This window comes from Equus caballus, chromosome X (assembly GCF_041296265.1).
Source record: "Equus caballus isolate H_3958 breed thoroughbred chromosome X, TB-T2T, whole genome shotgun sequence".
Lineage (NCBI taxonomy): Eukaryota > Metazoa > Chordata > Mammalia > Perissodactyla > Equidae > Equus > Equus caballus.
The window spans coordinates 106,245,263-106,269,369 of record NC_091715.1 but is presented as its reverse complement, the minus strand read 5'-3'; the positions used below and the strand labels follow the sequence as shown (position 1 = coordinate 106,269,369).

The following is a 24,107-nucleotide window of genomic DNA, read 5'->3' as shown; positions in this document are numbered from 1 at the left end:
GCAAGTGTGTGCACATGCATGCAGGTGTGTGTGTCTGTAGGTTCTGTGTGTAATTTGTGTGTATGTGTGTGGTTTGTGCCTGTGTGTCTTTTATGGCTTCAGCGAGCCTAGAGGCTCCAAAAGACCAGGGATCCTTCCTCTATTGCATTGGTGCTGCCCTCTCAGGGTGCCTTGTCTGGTGCTGGCCACGGAGCCCAATCATTTCTGCCAGTGGGGGTGGGTGGGAACAGAGTGCTTCCGTTGTCCCGCATCCACACGGGTTCCCTCCAAGGACTGAACTGGGGACTACTGAAGTGTGGCGGTGCTGGACCAACGCCTCTCCTCCACCCATGCCACCCTCAGCACTCCTTACTCACCCTCACACCCCAGGATTGCAGTTGCCTCGCTCCTCACCCCAATCCTGCGCCTTGCCCAGCTTGCTGCTGTTGTCAACAATCCCAGGGCTTTCCTGGTGCACTTTTTGAACTTACCATTGCTCCCAAAGGACCTCGTTGGTGGCAAAATCCCCGAATTGGGCCACACAGTTCATTTCCCAAGACCCTGGGACTGTGCCACTCACCAGAGGTAGAGGTCCCTTGACTCATTTAAAATGGGTCCTGCAGCCTCCAAGGAGTCCCCAGCCCCCTCACCCAGGGAGGCAGAAGCTCCATTCCACTGTCTGAAGCCACAGCACCAACAGCATGACTAGCTTGTGTTTATTGGGGCACTTGCTGGCTTCGGGCCGCTAGCCCAGCCAGTCTTCAGGATGCCTCAGATCTGGGAGATGTTCGGAGTCAGGAACTTGGGGCACCCACCACCCTACCCTGGCTGGCCTCCTCTCCCAAGTGGTCGTCAGCCCACACTTACAAAGCAATTGTGGTGGTGAGTGTTGGTGGGAGAGAGGGGAGAATCTCTCCAGACGCAGCAACGAGTGTCTCTCTCCTTCTTGGATCATACCCCCTCCCTTCTCAGAATCCTGCAGTGGCTCCCAATTGCCTCGAACATCAATTTAAACCTTCTCTCTATGGGTCTCAAAGCGCTCCGTAATTACAGCTCACCTTCCCACATGCCCACTCCCACACACATCACGCATAACTCCGAGCCAGACACAGACAGTAGAAGACATGGTCCACAAACGCTCCTGCCTGGGTCTTGCCACAGGTGCCTGAGAGCACCACCAACAGAGCCATTCCTCTGCCTCCTTTAAAAATGCAAGTATTACCTGAGAGGTGAAGGCAGTAAAACATTATCAGCTATTAACACCTTGGCCAGGCAGGGATTCTGTCATCAGATTTGACGGAGCAGGGAGCAAAGCCCCGCCTAAGCGGCCTAAGGGGGCGGGGGAGGGGACCCCGAGGCGCCTGGAGCAGCCGCCGGGAGGGGTGCAGTGAAGGGGCTCTGACGTCGAAGCCTTCTGTCACGACTTTACCAAGGAATACAGTCTGATTCCGCGGCGGCGTCTCTACTTAAACCAGTCAAACCCACTAGTCCTCCCCCTTCCACACACACATTACATCTTATTTCACCTCACGGGTACCCTCATGCCAAACTGCTGAGGTTGAACTGCTTCTTTCATATGAAAAAAATAGGCCATGAAATTGGATAGAAGCCGGCACGTCTGCTTGGGCATGGCCAAGTCTTGCTGAGGTTTGGGTGTGGAGGGGAGCTGAGAGTCTCTTGCTTAGTGAAAATAGCAAAGGCTTCCTGGGAAGCCTCTCTCAGCTCCCAGGAAACTGAGAACTGGGTTCCCCTGGCTTCTTCTGCAGTGAGCCTGACGGGCAGGGAAGGGGAGGGACAGATAAGGTCTCCCTGCTGAGGGCCCCAGTGGCTGAATTGCCACACCACACCAGGGTCCACTCTACCAAAGTGTGCGCCTTTTACCCTAGCCTTCCAGTGGGGAAAACTCACTCGGAGCTTTTCTCTGAGTCAGCATAGAGCCCCCAACCCTCCAGCCCAAGAAGGGCGCCCCCAAGGGAGCCTTGCTCTTATAACAGTTTCTCCAGTGGGCAGAAGTCCAGAGACTGCCCCGCCCTCTGAAAGAGCTGCAGGATGCTAAGACCACCCAGTGGACTCCAGGGCTCTGCAGCCAGACTAAGATGCCAAGGGGAGGGAGCAGGTCTGGCAGAATTCAGTGTACACCGGGATCAAGGGCTCTCTGGTCAGCTGCAAGGGTGGGGGTGCCACCTGCTTTTGGAGGAAGATGTCAAGCATTGGCCCCTGCAGTGGTTTCAATGTGCGTGTATGGGTGTCTGTGTGCAGGAGGCCCAGGAGGTCGGGTGTAGATGGCAAGGACTATAAGAGTTGGGAGTGCTTTTTGCCAGAATGGAGTTCTTAAGGGCCCTGGTGGAGGTGTCTACAGCAGCTTGGGACGCGAGTTAGCCGTGTGTGTGGGGGGGGAGCAGGTACTGGATCTGCAGTAATGTGCAGTTGTCATGTAGTTTCTCAGGGACGCTCTGAGACAACAGACACACTCTCCAAGCTCCAAAGCATCAGGCTGGGCAGTAGAGGAGTGGATGTGTGTGTGTGTGTGTGTGTGTAAACATATTTAAGTGGCGCTGGGGAGGGGGTGCGTGTAGCTATATGTGTTTGGATGACTGCTTTACTAGCATCCTGGTGGGAGGGGGCAAGTGTAGCTGTGTGTATATGTGTGTGTGTTTCGTCTTTGAATGGGGTGACTGTAGCTGAGCGCAGGGTATGTGGTGCGGCTGCCTGTGCGTGTGTGTGCGTCCGTGTCCCCGTGTGAACATGGCCCCGGGAACCACGCACATGCTTCAGACAGCTGTTTCTGGCAGCCCTGAGGCTCGGGCTTCTCCGGGCACCCCGGCTAAGTGGCCACCTCCCAGCAGCCAGGCCCCGCGTCTAGCCAGCTCTCCCCACTGTGCCCATGGCCCCGGCGCGCACACAAAGGCTCCATAATGAACGCACTGCACTCCCCTGCGCTTGGCTCCTCACCCTGCACCCCCGGCGGCCAAGGCGAGCCCGCCCAGTCGGCGACTCACCGGGGCAGTGGGCACGCAGCCGGCCGCTCCCCCGCCCGCCCAAACTCCAGGCAGCCCGACGCTCGGCGCCCCCCCGCCCTGGCCCCGGCTCCCGGGGGCGCCCAAGCGCCGGTCGCCCCCGAGACAGCCCAGGGCGGCACGCTCCCGCCGCGACCCACCCCGGGCCGGGCTGAGACTGCGGGCGCGCCCCCCTGAAGGCAGCGCGCCTCTTACCTTCCTCCTCCGCCTCCTCTTCCTCCTCCTCCTCGGTGGCGCGGCGGCGGCGGCGCAGCGGCGACGGCGACAGCAGCGGGACTAGGGCGCCCGTGTCCCCGAGCCCGGCACGGGCGTGGGGCTCAGTGGCGCCGGGCGGCGGGGCGGGCAGAGCTTGGCGGGGCGGCAGCAGCTGGCCCGGGACGCGGGGAGCTGGCGCGCAGGCGGCGGGCTGCGGGCAGGCTGGCAGCGGCGCGCGCGGGCTCCTCGGGCGGGCTCCATGGCTGCGCCGCGGGCGGCACCATCTCCGTGGCTCGCTCGTCGCTCTCTCGCTCCAGGAGTGCGGCAGGCGGCGAGGTGACGGATGGCGGCGAGGCGGCCGGACGGCCGAGGAGGGGAGGGGAGGAGGGGAGGAGGGGCGGGGGAGGGGGAGGAGGGGGAGGAAAGAGGGGAGCGCAGAATGAGGGGCCTCTCCGGCGCCTCCCGACCCTCGAGTGCTGGCGTCGGTTTCCCGGAATGGGAACGCGGCTTAAAGGCACAGCTCCCGGCTCGGGTCACAACTAAAAATAAGCACAAAATTGACAATTGGGGAAAGAATCTCCCAAGACTCAAGCGAGCAAGCCAGCCACCCAGCCTGGCGCTGCCTCACTTCTTAAACCTGACCATTCAGACTGGGCTCTGCCGGGAACTGCTGGGAGCTAAAAGGGCAAGCCAATTTCCAAAGTGAACCCGAGAAAGGGGGGGTGGGTGGGGGGCGGTGTGGTGAGCTGCAGAGAAGGGGCAACGGGAATGCTCGCTTTGGGGACTCCATTCCCTGGCCCCTGACCTTGCCTCTCTGAGCGCCCCTTCGACCCTTGTTTGCTCGCCTTCTACTGGGGTTGCCCTCCCCGCAGCTCCCCTTCTGGTCACCACCGCCAGCATCCACACACATCTTGAGTTTCGGCGTCGGCTCCTACTCGCAGCACCTCTCCTCAGCCCTGAAGTGCGAGCTGTTTCCAGCCCAGGCCCAGCCCTGGGAGCCCACCTCAAGAAGGGAGCAATCTGCCAGCTGGCAGAGGTCTGCTCAGAGCATGCGGTTGGTTTGGTGAGAAGGGAAGGAGGTTAAGGTGTGTGTGCCTGTGTGTGTTCACCAGCAGATGGAGGGAGGGTCCTGGCCACACACGCACACACACCCCGAAGGAGAGTAGCTAGGCACACAGCACAGTGCCTAATGAATGATCTCAAGACATTTTTTTCGAAACATGCTGTGAATACTAAACATGTAGCAGCCGGGATTCAAGAAAGGCTCTTGGTCTCCCAGATGGCTCCAGACCCCTTTGGTGGAGTTTGGGGGCCAAGAAGAAAGGCCACTCTCCCTCTCCCCCAAAGGGCAGCCTCACTGGGGACTCAGGGGGGACCGGGAAGCTGAAATGGGTTTGGGAGGGCAAAGTTGAGGCCAGGAACAAAAAAAGCAGAAGGACGTGGTGGAGTGGAGGAGCCTCTGGTGATGCCAAATGCATGGCGAATTTCTGAGTGTCAGGGGTGCCTCAGAGAGAGAACTAACTGTGGCACGTTTGGGCCTCAGCAGTTCTAAGGTGAAAAGTGAGCCCTCCTCAATTCTCCCTGTGTGCCTGGACTCTGCCAGGGAGGCTGTTGGGAAAAGGGGACCCATTCTAGTTGGAGTCTTGTCCTCAGTTCTATTTAAACATTTGGGTAAAGCCACAGAAGAGGCTGGAGGGCTAGTGAGGGGCAATCGGGGGGCCAGAGGAGGGTCTTGCAAGCTGCGTGGAATTTCCAGGACACAGAGGAGAGCCCCGGTGCAGAGCTCTGTGGCTTCCCGCAGCTGGGATCAGCAGTGGAGGAGCTGACTAGCAGATTTGGCCATCAGTCCACTGAGCACACTTTTTGCTTCCTTCCTGGCACTTCCTACGGTGAAAAAAAGGATGGAAATTCCCTGCATCTGGATGGGGGTAGCCTAGGCTGGGAAAACAAGCTGATGGAATTATTAAAAATGGATGGTGAGTGAAAGTAAGGACATGCAGGGCGAGAAACACACAGAATTCCCGGCAAACACGCAGGCAGACCCGCACAGTAGAAGATGCTCTGAGGAGCACAACATACACACAGGGACACACACGGAGTCACACTTGGGACTACAGACACACTGAGTTAGTCCAAAAAAAAAGGAGACGTCTAGCCAGAGAAGTGACTCAGACTTGATTTCTAATCCTTCCAAAAGAGAGAGGTGAAGAGAAGCAGAGAAGAGTTGGCCCCCTGTCTCCAGGGATTGGAGAGGGAGCCGGGAACCAGCTGTCCGGTATGAATAATGCTATTTGCAGCCAGACAGTTTCTGGCTGGTTTCCTTGTGGTGGTGTCTTGGGGGAAGATCTCCTCCAGAGTCCCCCTGATCCTTGCCCAGTTCATTCCTTATGAATATTAATATTAATAACACAGTTACCAACAAGTTTGCTTGTATCAGTTCTTATAATAAAACTCACGGGTTAATAACTGAAATAAATGCATTTTGCAATTTGGATTAGCTCTCTTCTGCTGCTTGCTGGGCTCCCTAGAAGCATATGCCTGGGTTCTGCTCAATCTGCTGTGCGGTAAACAAAAGTAAAGACCGGGTAGTGAAGGGGAATAGAATCTGGGGAGGGACTGTGTCACTGGACAAATACATGTGGGAGGGCGCCTGGGTGACCAATGAGGCAGTGCCCAGTTTAGAATAGTGATTAAGTACACAGCTTTTGGAATCTGCTTCTTATTAGTGGTATGACCTGAGTAAGTCACTTAACCTCTCTGAGCCTTACCTGTGGGATGAAGATGATGGTAGAGCCTCATGGAGTTATTGGGAGTATTAAATGAGATAATGGATGGAAGAGGTCTCAGTAAATGGTAGCTGTCATTCTTCCTCAAGACCAATCTGTCTCCTAGTCATCTACTAAAAGGCTTCCCGTTTTGTTCTTACTCTGCTTGAGCCCAGTCTGAAGTGATGTAGATTTGCAGTGTTTCTTGCTCTTGGTCAAAATGAGTTCTCACGCCTGCGTGCACCTTGGCTGATTTCATTTCCAAAGGGAGAACCACCCTCCCCCATCCCGCCCAGAGAATCATGTAAGTAGGATTTTTTTGTTTTTGTTGTTTGACAAGCTGTGTGCACTCCTTATGCTCAAGAGAAATGAGGGAGGGGGGAGAGCAGGAGGCAGAGTACAGAGAAGGTTCTTTGACATTCTTAACCCTGTGGCAAAATGCAGCAAAGTAAACACTTGTGTGTAAAACTGGGACTCTCGATCCAGTCACACTGAAATTTGGTGAGGAAGATCTCCTCGGGGTAAGAGTTCCGTCTCTTCAAATCTCATGACAAGTGGATGACAAATGAGGACCTTCCAGCCAGAAGCCTATTTCCTATTGAAATCAATACGTTGAGACGAAGCTAATAAGTGGCACTATTTTTCTCCCCTGTACACTGAGTGTGGATCGAGGCAGCCCAGCCTCACTGGCACCTTTGGACTATAATCAGCGCTTAACAACCAAGCAACCAACTCACCATTAACTGAGAATCCAGAAATAAATGGACAGAGACTCTCTCGGCCTCCAGTAATAATAGCAATACTGACTACCATTTGCCGACCCATCCGTCACTGCGAGTTGGGCCCTCTGCGAATGCGCCTAGGCAAAGGAGGATGGTTCTTCATCCCAGGGGATATAATTAGTTCCACTCCCCTGGTCGGACCTCCAGCCTGCCCTGAGAGCTTACTCGCTTTAACTCATCTCAGGATCTCCACAACCCTCTTCCTCATTTTACAGAGGAGGAAGCCAAGACTCATGTAGCGGTAAGTAGTGGAAGCTGGATTCTAACCACATAACGACAATTAATAGTAATAGTAATTATGATTGCTGACTTTTATTGAGCACTTATTATGGGCCAGGCATTGTGCTAGCATTCTGCATGCATTATCATATTTAATCCTCACAATAACGAAGGCTCAGAGAGGTTAAGTAATCTCCGCAAGGTCACACAGCTAGTAAGGCCTAATCTAGGATTTGGACCCATGCCATTTTAACTACAACAGTTATAGTGTCTCCAAAAAGGCTGTGGCTCCAAGCCTTCAACTGGGATTACATAGCAGAGACAGGCTGCTAGTCTTTTTCAGAGGTATACTACACTGCCTGCCTCTGCTGGGGCAACCCAGGCATCCACTAGCACCCAGGAAAAGATGCATCAATGAAGAGCAGGGTATCACCAATGACTGATGGCTAGAGTATGAAGTGCATCTGCCTAAGGCAGCAAGGGACCCCCCTGGGGGGCTAGGCAGGCCCTCAGATGGTGGAAGGAGGGATGGCATAATCAGAGAGACCAAGGAGGAAAACTACTTTATCATTTTTCAGCCCCCAGCCCTTTATTCTCCATCTCGCCTTTCAGCAAGACACTCACCCATCCTAAAGCATCTGAGGCTAACCAGGGCCTTGGTGTTTGGAAGAGGGTGGGCACGGAAAAAGGGAGAGGAACCTCCTGAGCTACTGGAGAAACTGGGCGCTAGCAGGAAAGTTGGATGACAGAGAGAAGCCAGAGGAAAATGGAGAAGGAGAGGGCCATTGCAAAGGATTTGTCACTAGGAGGAGGGAGGTAAAAGGCTGGGCAATTATGCTAAGAGGGCTCTTTGGTGGCCCTTTGTATACTGGCTGAGCCTGCCCACCTGGTGTGGGCCGGGAGACCTGAAGGGAACAACTCCCGATAAGCTGCAAACTGCCAGCCAGCCTGCTCCCCTCAAACGCAGCTGCTGAGCAGGCCCCCCCACCTGCCAATTCTGTGGGTCCCAGGGAGCTCCCAGCTTCCAGGTCTGTGTTCGTGCCCCGCGCTGACACAACTTGCTGGGGAAGTGCCCAGTCATGAGAGGGGAGTCCCTGGGTCAGAACTGGGGTTCATCCTACAGTGGTGCCCTGTGACCAGAATGGGGTCACTCAGTTCTTGGTTCCTCTCTGGGGCTTGGGGTCAGAGGGACACTCTGCATGGATAAGTTCAGGCCTCTTTGGTTGCTTCCTTAGCCTTCCCTGCTTCTGCTCATCTCACTTACCTATTAAGTACTGGCTTAACAAGATTTCCTTTCGGGCATCCCCCACGCGCCTCCCCTCAATAAGCCCCTTTCTTCCTAGATCCTCTTTGAGTGCTCTCCTGTAGACAGCTCCTCAGGCTCTGGGTGTTTCCTGAATGCAATCTCTGTCTGCCATCAAAATGTATTCATCCTGTCTCGGGGAGGGCACTCAAAGAGGATCTAGGAAGAAAGGGGCTTTTTGAGGGGCGATTTCTCAAAAAATTAAAAATAGAAATACCATATGTTCCAGTTATTTCTCTCATATGTGGAAGATAAACAAACGCATGGATGAGAACAGATTAGTGGTTACCAGAAGAGAAGGGGTTGAGGAGGGCAAAAGGGGTAAAGGGGCATCTATGTATGGTGATGGACAAAATCTAGACGAATGGTGGTGAGCACGATGCAGTCTATACAGAAACTGATATATAATAATGTACACCTGAAATTACACAATGTTATAAAGCAATGTGACCTCAATAAAATAATTTTTAAAAATATATTCATCCCTTGTCCTAGTCCTAGATAATCCGATAAACTAATTTATACGTAGGTAAACACAGACTGTAATTGGCAGCGCTTCTCAACCTTTAGACACACACGCGCGCATGCGTGCGCAGAATCCCTAACAATACACTAAAGTGAGAATCTGGAGGTGAAGGCCAAAGTGGCCAAAAGTGTCGAATTTCTTCAGTTTCACAATTTATTTTGAAAAAGTGAATTTTCATATTCTACTCCCTAGGGTACTGGTGCTTGATTTACCATGTAGGTATTACATAGCTCTAAAATCCTTGCATAAATTGAAGCTCCAAAAAGATGCACTGTGTTTATCCCGTGGCTCTGTGTACACCATAGGAGGTATAGACACTCCCATTCGAGAAGCACCGAATGAACGCATTATCTCAGAACCTGCTTGCTTTGGACCCACTATCTCTATTGAAGACAGTGGTGAGCAGAAAGAATGACTAGAACAGTTTGGAGTGTTGGGGTGCACCGGTGTGTGGGGGAAGCCTGTCTTCTTATTAAGCTCGATTTCCCCCGCAGGACTTGGAGCAGATCCAGCTACACCCGTAGGTCCCAGAGGGCGCCGGGGGCCTCCTACTTGCTGTGATGGGAACCTTCCCCTTACTCAAATTCACCCGCCCCCCTGCTGCGTGTGCCGGAAATTCTCCTTTGGGTTAAGGCCCAGTCTCCAGAAGGTCCCGGTAAATTGCACATGTTATCTGGAATGGACAGCACATTAAGTCATTAGCGCCCATTAATGCACTTGCCTGAATAAATCTATCAGATTGCCTGTCACCTCTCAGGAGGGCAGAGCTGTGAGGGGATGAGAGAGTGACCAAGGGCCTTTCCTTGGGGTGCTCTGGGTGGTGTGGAGGAGCTCCAGCGCAGCGTTTCCCTGGCTGTGGGCCTTGACCCCACTGCATCAGAATCATGCTCGTGGCTGTGAAAAGGCAGATTTCCGGATTCCACCCCAGACCCCAGGCCTCTATTTAACAAGCCCCCTGGGTTAGGCCTGCATCAAAGCACAGCCAAAGCAGGTCTAAGGAGAGGAATGCTGCTCTGGAGGGCTTGGGGGCCAGGGCCAAATGAGCAGTCACTGAGGGCTGGGACTAAGAGGACATCCCCACTAGCTTTGCATTGCCCTGGCCCTACTCTGGAGCTTCCTCTTTTCATCCTTTTCTTTCTTTTTTTGTCTCTCTCTAGAGGAAGAGCTTCTGCACTGCTGCCTCCTCACTCACCTCCCTCATGCAGAGGGAGCCCTGCGGAGAGAGGGCCAGTGTCTCAGGAAGGCCTTGGAGTGGGAGCTGAATTGACAGGCTCTGGGGAATCGCCCATGGCTTCCTTGTATGCCTTCCTTCTCTCCCCCCTGCTGGCATCTTAGGCATGTTTGCCCTCCTGGAGTTAGGAAGCAAAACACCAATTTAAATTGATGCTCACGGAGCCTGTCAGATGCCAAGTGCTTGCCGCTGCTGTTGCCACCAGTACAGCTATTCCCCACGGGGGAGTCTGGGTGTGTGCTTGGGACACTGCTGCCAGGAGCTGGCCTCCTTGCCCTTCCTCACCTCTGTCTCCGTGGGGGTGAGGGTGGGGTGAAATTTGGAAAGGAGAAACTGGGTGGGCAACAGGAATGTACCTAGGCTGGTGAGCAGAGGACTAGGTGCCTCCGATGGGCTCTCCTTCCTGATTAGGCCACTGTGCAGTCATGGACACTTTATTTAACCTCTCTGTGCCTAAGGTCCCCCTGGAAAAGAACCCCAAGAAAAATCTAACGTTTGCATAACACTTTTCACAGGGGTGCTGACTTACAGAAGGATGAACCTGGATCTTTTTGGAAGGAAAACACCACACAGAGACAAATGTCCCCTGAAAGACTCTAGGGAACAGAATGTTTAAATACACCTTCCCCCAAAGCCCTGGGAGCCCCCACTAATCTGATGCATGAATTCTTGCTAATGTGCTATTGAGTGCTTATGGGCCAAGAAGTTCCCCTCCCAACAGTTTGCATTTTGTCCAGAGCTAAGCTTTCAATGTCTTTCTCCAAAGATGTGATTAACAGTGGGAACGTTTGACACAGAGGCAGCTGGCTGAGGAGTTTGAGGGTATAGGGGCCTTTCCTGGTTCACCCTCAGATGACCCCTTACACGTGCACAGGGCTTTACAGTTGACATTTATGGGGTCTTCACAATAACACTGTGAGGTGTGTAGAGCTGCTATAATCCCCATTTTATACATGAGGAAATTGAGGCTCAGATTGGCTAAATGACCATCCAGGGCCACACAGAGAGGAAGCTATTGATTCCCGGATAGAATGTTCCTCTCTTTTCCATGCTTACTGCACTGGAGCAGAGCACAGGGCTCAGGAATACCTGGCCTGGAGGGATCTGCCGGCTTCTCCCATTCACTTTTTCTGTCTGTCACTAATTTCTCTTTTCTTCACTCTATCTTCTCTGGACCCCATTTTCTGTTCCTCTGGCTGCCATTCACCAGACAGGGAAGAAAAAAAAATTAGCCTTGCAAGGAAAAGCGGGTGTTGGTTTGTATGATGTCTTGGTGAGCTAAAGCAATAACCCTCAGATAGGCCAGACTAGGACATTCTCACTGCTGGACTGTCAGTAACTTGCTGTGTTTGACTTGGAGTCAATAGATTAACCTTTCTGTCTGCAAGTTCTCATCTTTTCTAACCTGCATAAGCCACGCCAGGCTCATGGGGGGATGGGCCTGAAGAAAGGAGTGGGAGAGGGAATGGCTAATGAATAACAAGGGCTGAAAAGCACTTTGCAACCATTCCTAAGTGATGCATCCATATTTAATGGCATTCTTTGCCTCGAAAGTCATGGCTCAGAAATGGGAGGCATTTGTTAAGGCACTGCAGACAGTTCCCTGGTAATCCAAGAAGCCTCCTATTTAGGGGAAAGGCCTAATGATAGCTTGTTCTTTTCCTTATCTTTTTCTCTTGTTCATTAAGACCAAAGGACATTTGCTCAGGAAATCAGATCTTGGTTTCAGAAGATTTCATCTGCTCCCACAAATTGAATTTCCCACCTGGAGTCAAATTCTCTATTTATAACAGAGATATCATCTGCCCAGAAATCTGTCCTTGGTACCGGCCTGAGCTTGCTGAGATGTGCTTTGAATGGTGACCAGCACCATGAGCTTGGTGGGCTTGAGGAAACCGAGGCTGTGGTCTCGGCAGATGGAGGCCAGACTGCTTCTTTTGGAGAGACGCTTGGGCTCCAGCTGATTTTGTCAACCGAGCCCTGGCCTCTGTCAGCACTTGAGCACATTTCCAGTGGCTGCAGCTACAGGAGTTTCCTTAGGGGCTGTCTCCCGATCTCTACGTCCAATCCACTGTACCTAGACAGATCCATCTTGCCAAAGCATAGCTGGTACCATGACACTCTCCTGCTCCGATGCCTTGAGTGGCTGCCCTCTACTTGTAGCATAAAATCCAAGCTCCTCTGCTAGCATCCATCTTCCACTAGTCCCTTCTGAGAACTGCTTACTCCACCAGGTATGGATCCTCACTCTTCTTTGCCTGGATCCTGTTTCCTGCATTTTGGTCTTGCAGTTTCCCCAGGCCTATGTTACTCTCCCTCCTCTCTGCCTAGCCACATCCCGTCCCTCCCCCTAAGTCCCAGCCCCGCCACCAGCGGAAGTCCCATCCTCCTAGGAACGCTGAGCATTTCTCACTGCACCAGTCATTTGGCACATATCAGAGAATGAGTGCCTTGTCGCAGTGCTTGTATTCTTGGCTTGGACTGTAATTGTCCTTTCTTGGGCATAGTTCTGTCTCCCTATCTATGTGGGCATAGGCCAAGCCTTATGCTCCTTTTGATCTCCCAGAGTGCCTGGCCCGACGCTGGGCCAAGGAGGTAGCTGAGCCCAGGCTGCCTGCCCCTTCCTCTGGTAGCTCCCTGCAGCTCTGCAGGCTCTGGAGGCTGCTTTGTTTTCAGCCTTCAGGGCCTCCCCTCCCCATCCCCTTTTCTTGTCCTTCACTGGAAGCTCCTAGCACCATTCAGGAGCTTCTTCCTCTTATTAATCATTTTGATGGTTCTTCCTTGGACCCTCTTCAGTTTTTCTGAAATTAATCAATCCAGAGGCAGCCAAGAAAAAACTGGGAAGTCGGGGAAGTTTGTCTTTCATCCGACCCTTCCTCCTCTGGTTGCTCAGTGTCTGCTGTTGAGCCAGCAGCCATCATTTCCACTTCCTGTTCCCTGAGATTAAACTTCGCTAAAAAAGGTGTGTAAACGTCCTTTTTATAATTAAAAAACCCAAACTTGATTGCCTAGCAAGACACTCTGAGTTCCTGAACTCTGGGTAGCTGGAAGCTGGGACAAAGTGGTTGTTCTAAAATAGTCAGAAATGCATTTCCTGGGGCTCAAAGAGGGGCAGTCGGAATGTGTCCTTAGGGAAGGAAGAACCTTTCTCTCTTCTGGGAGAGATCGCTTTTAGTCACCTATCTACTCATGGGCCTTAATGGCCCATGAAGTTATTCAAGTACAACTACTTCAGCCTGGCCCAAGAAATCCACTCAGTCAGAAGCTGGGGGAGGGGCCCACACCATTAGTTGGGTGGGGAGCAAGAGCCTTTACTGGGTGCCAGCCATGGTGCCATGCAGGTTACATCAGAGGTCTCATTAAATCCACTTAACAACTCTATGAAGTGACTGCTTTTACCTTTGATTGTAGATGAGGAAACTGAGGCACAGAGAAGTGAAATAATTTTCCTAAGGTCACTAGCTAGTGAGTGGCAGTGTTGGGGTTCAAGCCCAGGTCTATCTAATGCCAAAGCCTGTGAACTTCACCACCACTCTATTCCACCTTGACAAATAAAACTGCCTTTGTGGAGCCAGTATATAAAAAACAAGGGCCACCCTTTGAGGACTTTCTCTACATTCTTCAAGGTATGCTTTCAAGCTACTCCCTGTGGCTTATTTTTTCATCATAGTTTTAACAACCACAATGTGTCCCATGCCCTGCCCATCTCCTTGACTTGTCCAGTACAGAAGGCCCGTGCATGAGAGCACAGGCTCCAGAGCCAGACTGCCTGGCTTCAAATCCCAGCACTGTCACTTTTTAGCTGTGGGAATTTGAGTAAGTTGTTTAATCTCTCTGTGCCTCCTTCTCCTCTTCTATAAATTAGGGCTAATAAAAATACCTACCTCACAGAATTGCTAGGAGAATTAAATGAGGTAATGGATGTACAGTGCTTAACACAGTGCATGGCGCATAGTAAGCGCTCAGCAAATGCTATCTATTATTATCCTCCCCTCTTTTGCCCCTACCTCCCCAGGGTTCCCAGAGACCCCATACGGTCCTCAGACTGCCAAGGACTCCCCCCCACGGCATCCTTTCAGACCTGCTCGTGTACTGCACTCCTCTGAACACTAGCCTTCCTACCCCAAACCTCATGCTGAGTCCCAGTCCCTCCCCTAAAAAGTAATCCTAATCTTCATCAAAATTAAAACTTTCATGCACCAAAAGACACTATAAATGTAGTGAAAATGCAACCCACGAAAAGGGAGAAAATGTTTGTAAATCGGCTATCTGATAAAGGCTTAGTATCTAGAATATGTAAAGAACTCTTATAACTCAACAACAAAACAACCCAATTAAAAAATGGGCAAAGGACTTGAATAGATATTTCTCCAGAGAAGATATGCAAATGGCCAATGAGCACATGAAAAAATGCTCAACATCACTAGTCATTAGGGAAATGCAAACAACAATGAGATACCACTTCACATCCATTAGGATGGGTTATAAAATAACAACAACAGAAAATACCAAGTGTTGCCTAGGGTATGGAGAAATTGGAACTCTCATATATCCCACTGGTGGAACAGTAAAATGGTGCAGCTGCTGTGGAAAATGGTATGGTGGTTCCTCAAAAAGTTAAACATAGAATTACCATATGATGTGGCAATTCAACTTCTGGGTATATACCCAAAAGAATTGAAATAGGGACTCAGGTATTTGCACATCCATGTTCATAGCATCATTATTCACAATAGCCGAAAGGTGGAAACAACCCAAATGTCCATCAATGGATGAACAGATAAACAAAACGTGGTCTATACATACAATGAAATGTTATTCAGCCTTAAAAAGGAAGGAAATTCTGACACATGCTACCGTGTGGATGAACCTTAAAGACATTATGCTAACTGAAGTAAGTAAGACACAAAAGGACAAATATTGTATGATTCCACTTATACGAGGTACCTAGAAGAGTCAAATTCATAGAGATAGAAAGTAGGATGATGGTTGCTAGGGACTGGGGGGGAGGAGAGGATGGGAAGTTGTTGTTTTTTGGGTACAGAGTTTCAGCTTGCTAGATGACAAGAGTTCTGGAGATGGATGCTCGTGTGGGTTGCACAACAATGTGAATGTACTTAATGCTACTGAAACTGTAAACCACAAAATGACTAAAATGGTAAATTTTATGTTGTGCATATTTTATTACAATTTTAAAAAGAAATCCCTTAAAGAATAAATTCCTTATCCCTGTGATGCTCTTAGGCACTGAGGATGCAATGGTGAACGTGACAGACAAGCTTCCTGCTCCTATGGGGCTTGCATTCTAGAGGGGAGAGAGAGAGAAAACCTAGTCAACAAATGAACAAATAAGATATTTTCAGATATGAAAAATATAAAACGGTGATGGGGGAAGCTACTTTAGATTAAGTAGTCCAGAAATACTTCTCTGAGGAAGTGACATTGTGACATTTAAGCTGAATTCTGAATGATAATAGGAGTCAATCATATGAGGATCTGGGGGAAGGTTATTCCAGGTAGAAGGGACAGCTAGTGCAAAGGCCCTGAGGCTTGAACTAGCTTAGTGTGAACTAAGAACCTAAAGAAGGCTGGTGAATGTGAAGATGAGTTTGGAGAGATAGGCAGAGGCCAGATCCTGCAGGGCCTGACAGTCCGTGTTGAGGGTTTGGATTCCAGTCTAAATCCAATAGAAAGCCATTAAACAATTTTAAGCAGGAGAGTGACATGTTCTGAAGAACTTCCTTAAATAGATCATTGACATCTGTGTGGAGGATGGATCCAGGTGAGACATGATGCTGGCTTGGGTTAAGATGGTAGCAATGGAGATAGAGAGAACCGGATAGATTCTGGATATATATGAGAGCTTACCAAGCTCTGTTGAAGGATGAGATGTAAAAGATGAGGTAAAATAATGACAAAAAAGATGATACTTGGCTTTTTTCTGAGCAACTGGATGACTGGTGGTGCCATGTACTAGAGATGAGGAAAAGTGGGGGAGGAATGATTTTGGGGATAGAAATCAAGAGTTCTGTTTTAGCTATGTTAAGTTAGAGATGCCTATGAGACACCTAAGAGGAGATGCCAAGTAGACAGTCAGAAATGATAATAATAATAACAACTAACATTTATTGATGATTACTGTGTGCCAAATACTGCCCCAGATGTTTTATACCTATTAGATCATTTAATTCTCACAACAACCCTGTAAGGTCAGGTATTATTATCATCCCGCTTTACAGAAGAGGAAATGGAGGCAAAACAGGCTAAACAACTTGTTCAAGGTCACACAGTGCGTGGTAGAGCCAGGATTCAAACTCAGGCTATCCAACTTCAGACCCTACCATAAGCCTGGAGCTCAAAAAGGAGGTGAGGGCCAGACGTAGAAAGAGGGGCGTGTTCATCTTATTAATGCTCCTTAGAGCTATGGCACTGGACGAAATGATCTTGAAAGAGAGTGAGAAAGTCCTAGAGCGTCTCAAACATTTAGAGGTAGAATGGAAGATAAGGAGTCAGCAAAGCAGACTGAGCCAGCATGAGGTAGTCGGCAAGCTGGGAAGGTGTGGTATCATGAGAGCCCAGAAAGGAGGGTGTCTCAGGCCGGCTGTGTCCAGTGCTGCTGAGAGGGCCAATATATCAGGGACAGAAATCTAAGCACATTGCTAGGACCAATGTTGAAGAGAAGGAAGGCTAGCTTCCTAATATTTGCATGCCAAAACTTGTGTAACACACTGCCCCTTCCCTCCTCTTCCCTTCCTTCCTCCCTTCATCCATTTAAATACATGGAGGTGACTTCAATACTAGAACCTACGGAACCTACAGTTCAGACCTAGAATCTCACTGTATCCTATTTAGTGTTTGCTTTGGAAGGGACTTCAGAGTCAGGTTCAGCTTACAGGAGAGAATTCAGTCATGCCTGACCTGAGGAAGGCTTCCAGTGGAACAAGGCAGCCTTGGGGTGCTGCTAATTTACTAAGGGTAAGGAAATTGGCACCAAACTTAGCAGCTTGGGCCTCCTTCCCACCTTCCTGGGAACAGCCTCAGGAGCATGGCACGGTCTATTCTGCTGGACACCTCTTCACAGTAAGCCATCAACAACTACCACCAAGCCTTTCTCAGCGCATAAAGACTTCTGGGGAGACCAATACACTCTGGACATCATTTTTACAGTGAAGACCCAGAGTCCAGTTTGGTATTGCTCAGGGATTCCATGATTTGGGACTATCAGTTCACTCCAATCTATTGCTGGTCACTATTCAGCTCTCAGAAAAGTCTGTTCTTTTTCTAGGAGCATCTTCTATCTTTGGTCCATGCTGAGCCTTCCTTGAGTAATCAGTAGGTTTCCTCCACCTTCCAGGTCTCACAGAGACCCACACTGCTTTGTTTTTCTCTTTTTTTAATTGTCCTTTACTTAGCTCCCACCGAGAATAGTGGGATCCTTCATCTACTTTCAGGGTGGGGAACTGCTGGCTACATTCAGGGAAGAGGGACCTGTCCCCAAGACCAATTACACTGTGGTTCCATTTATGAGTGTCTACAAGCCCCATCATTTAGCATAGCCATGCCCACTGTACTAGGGCAGAAGAACGGTATTTAGAAAGGTGGAGGGTTCAGTAAATTCTTCAGGTGAAACTAGTTTGAATTACATATACACATATGTACATTCACACAATGTATATCAATACATATGCAAAACTGTATATAAAATAATATATACATAACTATATGTACATCTATTTATAGATGGATATCTATATGTAAAACAAAGGAATGCAGAGCCTCCCTCCTTCCCAAGACACACAGTGCCTCACAACCTCCTGAGATCCAACTTTTCCAGCAGGACAAATGACTTGAAACCATTTTTGCAACCATCTCAGCATCTGAGCTACTACGACACATACGCAAACACACACATACATAGTAGATCCTTACCAGGTATATGTCGAATCTACTGGAATTAAATGTGGTGGGCTTTGGTGTCTGATGTTGCTAATGTCTGCAGGGCTAGGTTGGGGTTCTAGTTCAGTGTGATCTTTATTGTCACCTTATCTTTCTGGCTCCAACTTTTGACATCTGCGAAAAGAATAAATTAAGCCAGACGACTTATAAATGGCCTTTCTAATTCTGATAGCAAATGATTTTCTGGGCCTGGGGTCTACAGGAGAAAGAAAGGGTCAAAGGGAAATCTCTTCTTTAAGGAAATGTAGCACTGACAGGCTTGCAATGTCTGGAGAAGAATCAAGAAATTAGTTGGGGAGAAGAGGAGCAGGTATCTGAAACTAGAGGAGCCGGAGAGGGCAAGAGAATAAAAGGACTTTTTATTCCAAATAATACTAGCTAACATCAGTGAACCCTAACCAGGTGCCAGACCTGTTACTTGTCTCATTTAATCCTCACACCAACTCTGTGAGTTAAGTAGTGTTGTCATTCTCATTTTAGAGATGAAAAACTGGCACAAAAATGGTAAGTAAACTACGCAAGGCCGCATAGCTGGCAAAAGGCAGAGTTGGACTGCAAACCCTGGCAGCCTGATTCCAGAGTGTGTGTCCTTAACTCCTCCACTGCCTCCAGAGAAAGGAGAGGAAGATTACATTGAATGTGGAGTTCCATTTGGGTATTTGGTGACCAACTTGGAGAAAAGGAAGCCAGGCCAAGCACAGCAGCTGGATAGAAACCAGTAGATGCTAGGAAGAAAGTAAAGTTAGGCTCAGACTCCCTTGCATGTACTAAGGCTGTGGGCTTAGAGAGCCCTCACTGTCCAGAGTGAAGTTGCCACTGCTGCTCCCTGGACGCATGAGGGCTGAGGAATCCGGGGGAGCTGCGTTCTCAGGACTGAGACTCCCCGTGTTCCGGGCTGAGCCATTGGGGGTGTTAGTGAGGACAGCGCGAGCTGCCAGCCCAACAGCAAGCTGTGGGCTGCCACCAGATTTTTCAGCCACTGTTAGAGCAGGAACACCACGTCCTGCCTTTGCCCCAGGCCCTGAGAAACGTGCCCAGTGCATGAGGGGCATTTTTCATGCCTTTCACTCCAAGCCCTCCCCACTTATGAGAAATGGTCTCAGCGTTCATTTCTCTACTTACAACTGCCAGTCCTTCCTTCACCTGGATCAATCTGTCAGCTGTCTCCTGCTACATGCAGCAGCAGTTCACAATGGATCAAATACACTCCTGTCTTTGACATACTCTTTCCGGAAAGATTCTGAGACTGCAGTGCCTATTGACAACTCATCCAGCCTTGGGAATCTGGCCAGAGGGAGGTTCCAGGCACCTGGTAGACAAAGCTGAAACCCTAAGACCATTTATTGCCTCCCTGGAAAGGGGGAGGAGCAAATCCGGGTGCTGAGTTTCTAGGCCTGCTAAACAGGGACCTCCTCCCTGTGAACCAGTTTGCCTGCTGCCACCTCCTCCAGCAGTGCCACTCATAATTTTTCATTGGTCTTTTTTCCATGCTCCATTCCTTTGGGTTCCCCTCATTAGAAGAACGTTTTCTGCAGGAAAGCCCAGCCAGCCCAAGGGGGTTCCATGGGGTTGTCTGAACCTTAATCTCCCTACCCATGACTTTCCAGTGGCCAGCTGTGGGGCTGATGTCAGGAGGGTGCAGCCTCACAGGTTGCCTTTCCACATCTAATCAGAAAGGAAGCAGGTCTACCTCAACCATTCCGCCTAATATCCTCCAGGTTCTTAGGGAAGTGGCTCTCGAAGATTATGATAGCCTGCTTCCCCAGCTCCCTGCCCCATGCTCTCTTGTTATGACCCCAAGATAATCAACAGCTCAGCCAACAAGCAATTTCCAGACTCTTCTTCAGAGTTGTCTGGGGAGGACCACCAAATCAACTCCATCTCTTGGGCCCGCCTCTGCTTGCTGGCAGACACAAGCCCAGGCTGACTGGGTGGATATTATCTCCCCAACTGATGTCAATATGCTGGAGGCTCCTATTACCCAGGCTCAGAGGTGCCTCCCCTCTACTCCCTTCCTTACACTCCCTGCAGGAGGCCCATTTAGAATTTCTTTTCCCGTTCAAGGCACTCTGATGTCTTTTTAAGAGAATTTCATGCTGGAGGCACAAGCACATATCAGATTTGCCCCAGCTCACACCCCCATTAGGGAAGGTTTAGAGTTCTTTCTGGGGTACTGTTTGGCTATGGATCCTTTCTCCTCTAATATTCATCCCTGCACTTACTCTTTGGGAAGACACTGCCTTTCCACGACAGGACATTTTCCACCTCAACTGCCAGTTGGTCCTAGAGAGGACGTTTGGAGGGGCCTTTGAATGCAGAGTTCCCAGGGTGATATGTGTGATGTGACCCTGATTCTTGGGCCACATTCTGTGCCAGGCACTGGGGATAGAGTGGCGAAAAAGACAGACTGTTCTTGTCCTCATGGAGCTTACAGTCTAATGGGAAGAAACATTAATCGAATAATCACACACATAACTAAAGTCATTACAACTTGGGACAGGTGTAGTCAAGGATACAAATGGTGGCCAAGTAGAGAATAGGGGGTGAGAGAAGTTGACTTCATTTTTATCAAAATGACACACGCACCTGGTTAAAAAAATCGAACACTACAGAAAAACTTATAATAAAAAGAATCCTTTGCTCCATTCCCCCAACCTTCAGTCCCACAAAGCTGCCACTTTTAACCTTTCTCTTTTAATTCTTCTGATGTTTAACCTCTGTTTCTTTAAAGAATATGCTTCTGTCCTCTTTTCTTGATTTATCAATTTGAGACATTCATCTATTGGATTTCTACTATGATAGAAATCTTCTTCCATTTCTCCACTCCTCCCAATATAGGTATATAATATTGTAGTTCTATTACTAATTATCTTTGTAAAATTAAATAACATACACAAACCCTTATATATTGTTCCATCAACTATAGACAGCACCTCTTGACTCCCCATTTTTTTTTTAAAGATTGGCACCTGAGCTAACAACTGTTGCCAATCTTCTTTTTTTCCCCCTGCTTTTTCTCTCCAAATCCCCCCAGTACATAGTTGTATATTTTAGTTGTGGGTCCTTCTAGTAGTGGTATGTGGGATGCCTAATGAGTGATGCCATGTCTGCGCCCAGAATCCCAACTGGCAAAACCCTGGGCAGCGGAAGCAGAGCATGCGAACTTAACCACTCGGCCATGGGGCTGGCCCCTGTCTCCCCATTTTTATAACATGGAACTGTTCAAGTCTGTACCCTACCCTCCATCTCTTTCTCCTTCTACCTCCAGTTTCTGTCAAATATATAATTACTTTTACATTGTTGAGGTTGATAATATTTACATTCTCTTCTATACCTATGATTACATCTCCCATGCTTTGTTTATAGGTTGATTCTAAAAGTTGACAACCAATAAGTAATGTTTACATTATTGTGACTTCGAAAATATAATTCACTACAGACTGGGATGTTTTATGACTTTCATGGTCCCTAGGCACTTCTTCTTTGGTGAGCCCTTCTTTCATAAAAAAAGATCAAGAATGATATTTTATGGCTGTATAAGTATAAAGAGAAATATATTAATATTATGCATTAAAGTATTTTCTTTGACCTAAAAGTTCTATTTTTCCTTCTCATTTTAAAATAAATTAAAACACTTTTGTGGTCTCAAACTTCATATAATGGAATCATACATATGTACCTTTTTGTGTGTGACCTTTAAAATTGTTAGTGTAATTTTTATAGTCTTCTAAAACAGCTTTATTGAGGAGTAAGTGACCTAGAATAAATTGCACATGTTGAAAGTGCATAATTTGATAAGTTTTGACATATGCATGTATCAGTGAAATCGAGATATTGAACATAGCCAACACCTGCAAAAGGTTCCTTGGGCCCCTTTGTAAGTCATTCCCCCATCCCTAGGCAACAACTGACCTGCTCTCTTTCACTATAGATTCAAATTTTGTAAACTGGAATCATGCAAAATGTATAGTTTTGTATCTGACTTCTTTCACACATCATATGTGTGAGATTCATGCTGCATGAATCAACAGTCAGTTCCTTTTTTATTGCTGAGTAGTATTCCACAGTATGGCTCTACCACAATTTGTTTATCTGTTTGCTTTTATTGGGCATTTGAGTTATTTCCAATTTTTGACAATTATAAATAAAGCTTTTAAGAACATTCGTGTACAAGTTTTTGTGTGGACATATGCCTTCCTTTCTCTCTAGGAGTGGAATGGCTGGATCATATGGTAGGTATATGTTTAACGTTATAAGACACTGTCAAAGTCCTTTCCAAAGTGTCATACCATTTTAAAACTCCACCAACAATCAGAGTTCCAGTTGTTCCACATGCTTGCCGAAACTTGGTATTGAGATTCTTTATTATTTGATTTTCTAGTGGCTGTGTAGAGGTACATTACGGCTTGCACTTTTAATTCTCATTTGCTGAATGACCATTTCAATGTGTTTGTGAGCCATTTTTATACTTTCCTTTGCAAAGTGACACTTCAAATCATTTCTCACTTTTAAATATTGGTTTGTTTCAATAAGCCTTATTATTGAGTTGTAGGAAGTCTTTATGCAGTCATGCGTCACTTAATGATGGGGATATGTTCTGAGAAATGCGTCGTTAGGCGATTTCCTGGTTGTGTGAACATCATGGAGTGTACTTACACAAACATAGATGGTATAGCCTACTACACACCTAGGCTCTATGGTACTAATCTTTTGGGACCACTGTCGTATATGCAGTCAATCGTTGACTGAAATGTCATTGTACTGTGTGTGTGTGACTTTACATTCTGGATACAAATCCTTTGTCAGATATGCGATTTGCAAATATTTTCTCCCAGTTTTTAGGTTGTCTTTTCATTCTCTTCACTGTGTTTTTCACAGGGCAAAAGTTTTTCATTTTGATGACATCCATTTTATCATTTTTTTCTTTTATAGATCAAGGTTTTGGAGCCATGTCTAAAAACTCTTTTCCTAACCCAAGGCCATGAAGATTTTCTCCTATGTCTTCTAAAGGTTTTATAGTGTTAGGTTTTGCATTTAGATTTAATGTACATTTTTAATTCATTTTTATATAAAGTATGAGATTTAGATCAAGGTTCTTTTTTTTAACATACAGATATCCAATAACTTCAGCATTATTTGTTGAAAAGACTGTGTTTTCTCCACTGAATTGCCTTTGTACCTTTACAGATCTCTGTCTATACTCTCTCTTCTGTCCCATTGATCTATGTGCCTATCCCTTTATCAATACCACATCATCTAGATTACCTAGCTTTACATAAATCTTAAAATCATTCAATGTGATTCCCCTTTTATTCTTCTTTTTCAGATATTGTCTTGCTTTTTTTTAATTCCCTTGCCTTTCCACATTAATTTTAGAATAAGCTTGTCTATATCTACAAGAAACCTTCTGGGATCCTGATAGACATTACATTAAAGCTCTTGATCAATTTGGGAGAATTGACATTTTTAACTATGTTGAGCCTTCCAGTCCATCAACACGATATTTTTCCCCATTACTTGGTTTTGATTACTTTCATCAGCATTTTATAGTATTCAGCATAACCCTGCACATGGCTGGGAACTGTGGATTTGAAAAGATTAATTCTACATGATATTCAGTTGGCTTTTTCAGTTAGAAAACTCATGTCTTCCATCAATTTTGGGAAATTTGATCGTAGTATTCCTTTGATAATTTTCTCTCTTCCTTCTTTTTAGAATTTCCAATAGTTGGATATTAGACATTGAACCTCTTGAATTTTCCTTACTTGTTGTTTTTCTTTCCGCCTTTATTTCTCATCTTTTTTCTTCAACATGGGAGATTTCCTTATCTTTATCCCCCAATCCTCTGTAGTAGACAGAATTCTAAGATGGCCCCCAAGATTCCTGCCCTCTGGTGTACATGCCCTTTCTAATCCCCTCCCTTTGAATGTGGTGGGATGTTACTCTCACGATTAGGTTATATAGCAAAACTGAAGGGATTTTTCAGATGTCATTCAGTTCCCCAGTCAGTTTCTTTTTAGTTAATCAAAAGGGAGATTATCCTGGGTGGGCCTGACTTAATCAGGTGAGCTCTTTAAAGGAGATCTATGAGTCAGAGACAGAAGTCAAAGAGATTCTCCTGCTGTTCTTGAAGA

The 24,107-nt window shown here is 47.8% G+C and overlaps 1 protein-coding gene across 9 annotated transcripts in view; it reads right to left on the bottom strand.

Annotated features, from left to right (window-relative positions):
- The window catches only part of FRMPD3 (FERM and PDZ domain containing 3), a 126,604-nt gene extending 122,937 nt beyond the window's left edge, over positions 1-3,667 (bottom strand). For 2 of the 9 annotated variants that reach the window (XM_070258150.1, XM_070258158.1), the window contains exon 1: positions 3,192-3,585. The gene's annotated coding sequence lies outside the window, so the exon portion shown is untranslated. Of the gene's footprint in view, positions 1-3,191 lie in introns of all 9 variants that reach the window. The other 7 variants (XM_070258149.1, XM_070258151.1, XM_023634296.2 and 4 more) reach the window with 5 other exon arrangements.
- Positions 3,668-24,107: the final 20,440 nt, after the last annotated feature.